We start from the raw sequence: 6,212 nt of genomic DNA on the forward strand, positions 1-6,212 counted from the left end.
AGTGGACACAACTGGAGTCACATGTGCAAAACTCAAACTACAGTCTGCACTACCTACAGTCACCTGAGCTAAACAGTTCACATCAGCTGCAAAACTCATTCAAAGCAACACAACTCTTAACACACGTCTCAAAACAGGCTCAGTGCAGCCAAACACTCAGCACAGTCCTCACTGAGATAACACACACACACACACACACACACTGTCACTCAGAACACACTGAGGGTAAAAACACTAGCATCAAACACCAATACACAAATTACAAACTTTCTCATCTTTACAGTTTGAACAATTTGAGTGACTTGACACTACTCAACAGTTTATTTAAGGAAAAAATATAGATTGTATAGCATACCAATTTTTACATAAGGTAAACAAGAAGGAATGAAAATCAGCAGTTTTCTTCAATAAAGTATTTTGTCTCTAGTAATTTATGGAATTACTGGGGGAAAAACTAAAGGTACATAACAGTACCAGAGAATAGTGTGACTAATCCTGCCTCTCTCCAGCATCATGTGGCAAGTTTTCTTCATCACATTGGATGTCTTCATCATCTCTAAATAAAAATGAATGTGGTGTTTCCATTGCTTTCACCTCCATTACTTTCTGAAAAATAGTAAGAATGCAGTTTTACTATTGTAAAGATATTGTGTTTTTCACTTTTTTTATAGCTGTGTACATAACCTCAGACATCTTACCAGGACATATTGGTATCTTTGCTCTTTTACCTGTTTCTCTCAAACAGTACAGTGTAGAATTGTTTCATTCTTATTTGGTATTTGTATACAAAAAGACTTTCTGAGCTTTCTCTGTATAAATACCGTATATGTTCACTAACTAGTCTAAAATAAGACACCTGCTTAGGCTTTCAGCTAAAATTGCAATCAGCAGTGTTTGATAGGCACCAGACTGAAATCTATTCTGTGTTGAATGTGTGGTTAACAGTTCTGACAGCAGTGTGTTAGCATTTGTACAAAGTGCTGTAGATCTACAGTGTTGTGCACGTTGTGGTTAAAGTCATGGGATAAGTGTGTAGAGTTTTGAAAACTGTGTTCAAGCGATGAGAAACGAACTAGAGTTTGGTCCACATGAACTGCTGCTGTGCAGACTGTAGTTAGAGTTTTGCACATGTGACTCCAGTTGTGCCCACTGTCGTTTAGCAATCGAAAAAAACTGTAATATTGGAAAAACTTCCACTAATGAACCCTGACAAAGCACACCTGTGAAGTGAAAACCATTTCAGGTGACTACCTCATGAAGCTCATTGAGAGAACACCAAGGGTTTGCAGTGCTATCAAAAAAGCTTCGCTTTTCCTTTTTTAATTTTTTTTTTTTTTTTTTTTTTTTTTTTTTTTTTTTTTTTTTTTTTTTTTTTTTTTTTTTTTTTTTTTTTTTTTTTTTTTTTTTTTTTTTTCTGAGTTTTTACAATCCAAATAATCATTAAAATAAAGAAAATGCATTGAATGAGAAGGTGTGTCCAAACTTTTGGCTTGTACTGTATATATATATATATATATATATAATATATATATATATATATATATATATATATATATATATATTGGAAATGATTGACAGAACGACAATAAGCAGATTACCTCTGTAAATGTGAGAAAACATCAGTGACCATTACAAGTCAAAGTTGTTGGAGAGAAGTACTTGGGATACCTTGATTTGCTGCAGTAGTAGCAAATAAACCTTTATTGATACATAGTTGGATGAACGTTGCCGTTACATTTATATTTATCTCCAAGAAGCAAAAATCCAAAATAAATCAGACACACAGATTGATCATGAAGGCCTCTTCAGGACCCCGACCCACAGCTTTGACTGTCTCTGTTCCAGTTAATATAAAGGTTTCAGACAGACAGATAGACAGACGGGCAGACAGGCAGGCAAAGTGTTTTCGGCGACACGATTACATACATAGTCAATGCAAAGACGCATTATTAGGCTATATTATTATTATTATTATTATTATTATTATTATTTATGAAGAGCGGACACAAAAGTCTCTGGGAGAAACGTTTGACTATCTGGTAAGTTCTGGATGTAAAGACATGTAGGTAAAAGAGATATTTTCATTTCGCCTTTGATTTCGACTGACAGCTGTTGGCTGCGTCCACTCTACCCATGGCTAGCCAATAGGAGCACTCTACCCATGGCTAGCCAATAGGAGCACTCTACCCATGGCTAGCCAATAGGAGCCCTCTACCCATGGCTAGCCAATAGGAGCACTCTACCCATGGCTAGCCAATAGGAGCACTCTACCCATGGCTAGCCAATAGGAGCACTCTACCCATGGCTAGCCAATAGGAGCCCTCTACCCATGGCTAGCCAATAGGAGCACTCTACCCATGGCTAGCCAATAGGAGCACTCTACCCATGGCTAGCCAATAGGAGCCCTCTACCCATGGCTAGCCAATAGGAGACCTCCCATGGCTAAATATTTGATTTCGTGCCTCTTATAATTATACCTCTAGGTCCCATGGCTAGCTAGGAGCTACCCTCTGCCAATAGGAGCCCTACCCATGGCTAGCCAATAGGAGCCCTCTACCCATGGCTAGCCAAAAGGAGCCCTCTTCCCATGGCTAGCCAATAACAGACACGTATATGACCTTTTGAATATTAATATAATATTAAGAGACTTCCCATACCAGTATGAATATTAATTTAATCTGTTTTCTCTGTTTTTTACAGTGTGTTCAGGGGACAGGCAGCTAGCAGATAGTGAGCAGATGTTTGCTGTATGTGACAAAACATGGTGAAGCCTAAAAAACGCAGATGACCTGGTTCTGTTGTCCCCTACAGAACAGGGCTTACAGCAGAACCTGGACCTGATGTAATGGAGCAGTACTGCCAGATCTGGGTCCTCGTAGTAAAAGATCCAGATCTCAAGGAAACACACACAGCTTCACATTAGGAATACATAAATTAGACCACTGTACAGATTACAATTATTTAGGACTGGAAATAAGTTCCACTGGAAGTTAAACCCAGCGATAATGGAGCTGAGAGAGAAAGCAGGCAGGGCATTTTATGCAATAAAACGTCAAATCCATATTACAATCCCAAAATTAGAATCTGGCTCAAATTATTGAAATCTGTCATAGAGCCATTATCCAACTCTCGGCCCATTTGGACAAAAACCCAGCTGAAATCCTACATCTAGATTTCTTGTCCCATTGCCAAGTTTTTGTTTTTAGTTTGTTTCATGCTTCATTTAGTCATCCCTTACGATTTCTTCTTTTACTTCCTGTTGTATATTTTCCCACCTGTGAGATTTCCTGTCCCCGCCCTAATGTGTTGCAGCTGTGTCTCATTGTGTCCCCTGTCTTGTGTATTTAAGTTCAGTCTTCCCTTCACATAATACCAGGCTTCACCTTTCCCTGGATCCTGATTATCCTGATCCCTTTTTTTTTCCTTTCTTCTGTATACTAATGCAACCTTTCTTACTGATTTCCTTCCTTTTCCTTGTTTCCACTAGCCATGGGCTGTCAGTGATACAAACTTGTGGGCCCTAAGGCCTTCGTTTGTTTTTACTATATCAATTCATCCTGACAGCTGTTAGGACTCTAAACGGTTGTGCTGTGTATTACCTGCAATTAGTGCTCTATTTGGTTTTGTTTTTAATCCAAAACTCTACTGATTAAAATAAAGTCCACAACTGCTCAGCTGTGTATTCTTATCACCGCACAACTTTTCATATCTTTCCTAAATAGAATGTGTTCAAACTACTGTGTGTGTGTCTCTGTGTCTGTGTGTGTGTCTCTGTGTCTGTGTGTGTGTGTCTGTGTCTGTGTGTGTGTGTGTGTGTGTGTGTGTGTGTGTGTGTGTGTGTGTGTGTGTGTGTGTGTCTGTGTGTGTGTGTGTGTCTGTGTGTGTCTCTGTGTGTGTGGTTTGAGGATGATATGTAGTTTTTAATAAGGGTATGTTAAGAGAGCTGAGGATCCGTCCAGATAACTGATTTGATACTATAAATATAAAATTCGGCTTTAGGAAAGTGGGCGTATATATTTACGAGAAGTCATGATGTCATGGTGACCTCAGAGAGGTACTTAAACACACTGAGATACTCTCGAGTACTGCAAAGATTTATTACTCCACACGTACAATACTACTAGTACTGCAGTTACCTAATGTACAGTTACTTTGGGAGTCGAAATAAGTACGTTAGTGGTCGTTATATATAGAGTATTTGAGGTATATAGAGTATTTGTGGTATATAGAGTATTTGAGGTAGTTTCTGCAAAGAAACGTGTGTGTGTGTGTGTGTCTGCAACATGTGTGTGTGTGTGTGTGTGTGTTTGGACATTCTTCAGCGTGTGGTCAGAAGATAACAAGTTTACAATATGAACACCTGCAAGGAGACAGTAGGGTGTGGAGGGACCACACCAAGAACCAGAATCACATCTCTTTAGTGTGATATTAGATGTGAGAAGAAGGAAATGGTTCTAGCATTGCTCTTTAGATGTGTGTGAATGTCCCACACCAGGAGTCATTTATATAGTTCTATTATATAGGGATCCATTATCTCAAAGCCATCACCGACCCCCTCCTGGACATCCTGCAGTTTGCCTACAGAGCCAATAGGTCTGTAGATGATGCAGTCAACCTGGCCCTCCACTACATCCTCCGGCACCTGGACTCTGCAGGAAACTACGCCAGGATCCTGTTTTTGGACTTCAGCTCTGCCTTCAACACCATCATCCCGGCTCTGCTCCAGGAGAAGCTCTCCCAGCTTGGTGTGCCTGACTCCACCTGCAGGTGGATCACTGACTTCCTGTCTGACAGGAAGCAGCATGTCAAGCTGGGGAAAGACATCTCCGACTCACAGACCATCAGCACTGGATCCCCTCAGGGCTGTGTTCTTTCTCCTCTACTCTTCTCCCTGTACACCAACAGCTGCACTTCCAGTCACCAGTCTGTCAAGCTTCTGAAGTTCGCCGACGACCCCTCCCTCATCGGACTCCTCTCTGATGGAGACGAGTCCGCCTACAGGTCGGAGGCTGACCCCCTGGTGAAGTGGTGCAACCAAAACAATTTAGATCTCAACGCTCTAAAGACAGTGGAGATGGTTGTGGACTTCAGGAAGAATTCAGCCCCACCTGCCCCCATCACCCTCTGTGGCTCCACAATTGACACTGTGGAGTCTTCCTGGGAATGACAATCTCCCAAGACCTCAAGTGGGAGCTGAACATCAGCTCCCTCGTCAAGAAAGCACAACAGAGGATGTACTTCCTGCGGCAGCTGAAGAAATTCAACCTGCCAAAGACAATGATGGTGCACTTCTACACAGCCATCATTGAGTCCATCCTCACATCCTCCATCACCATCTGGTACGCTGCTGCCACTGCCAGGGACAAGGGGCAGACTGCAGCGTGTCATTCGGTCAGCAGAGAAGGTGATTGGCTGCAATCTCCCACCGCTCCAGGACCTTTACGCCACCAGGACTCTGAAGCGTGCTGGAAAGATTGTGGCTGACCCCTCCCACCGCGGACACAAACTCTTTGAGCCACTCCCCTCTGGCAGGAGGCTGAGGTCCATCAGGACCAAAACCTCACGTCACATGAACAGCTTTTTCCCCTCCGCCACTAGCCTTATCAACAAGGCCCGGAAACCACCCTGACTCTCCACCTGGCTCTACATTCCACTGTTCTCTCTCTCGCTCTTTGCTCTTTATTTATTTATTTTATTTTATTTTAGTTCTATCTTTATTTTTAATTTAATACATACTGTGTACATATACTTATATTGTTTAATATTACATTTAGAGAATGTGTGATGTGCACCAACAACACCAAAACAAATTCCTTTTATGTGTCAAAAAACGTACTTGGCAATAAAACCCTTTCTGATTCTGATTCTGATTCTATTATATAGGGATCCATTATCTGGTCAACACATGTTCTATTAAAGAAAAGATAGAAAATACATATCTGTGTGTGCTGTAAAGTGGTTAGAAAATATGAATGAATTTCACACACACACACACACACACACACACACACACACACACACACACACACACACTCATACCAACAGCAGCTGAGAACTACAAGGATTTCAACAAGGAAGACAGACTGGGGGGGACGCGGGTAAGAGCATGGCTGGGCTCTGGATGTGTGGGATCTCTCCCTGGAGACACTGCCACCCACGGGCCGGGAGGACCAGGTGAAGCACGCCGCCGGAGGCCAGGTGCTCGCCTTACA

The sequence above is a fragment of the Perca fluviatilis genome, chromosome 14 (assembly GCF_010015445.1).
Source record: "Perca fluviatilis chromosome 14, GENO_Pfluv_1.0, whole genome shotgun sequence".
Classification (NCBI taxonomy): domain Eukaryota; kingdom Metazoa; phylum Chordata; class Actinopteri; order Perciformes; family Percidae; genus Perca; species Perca fluviatilis.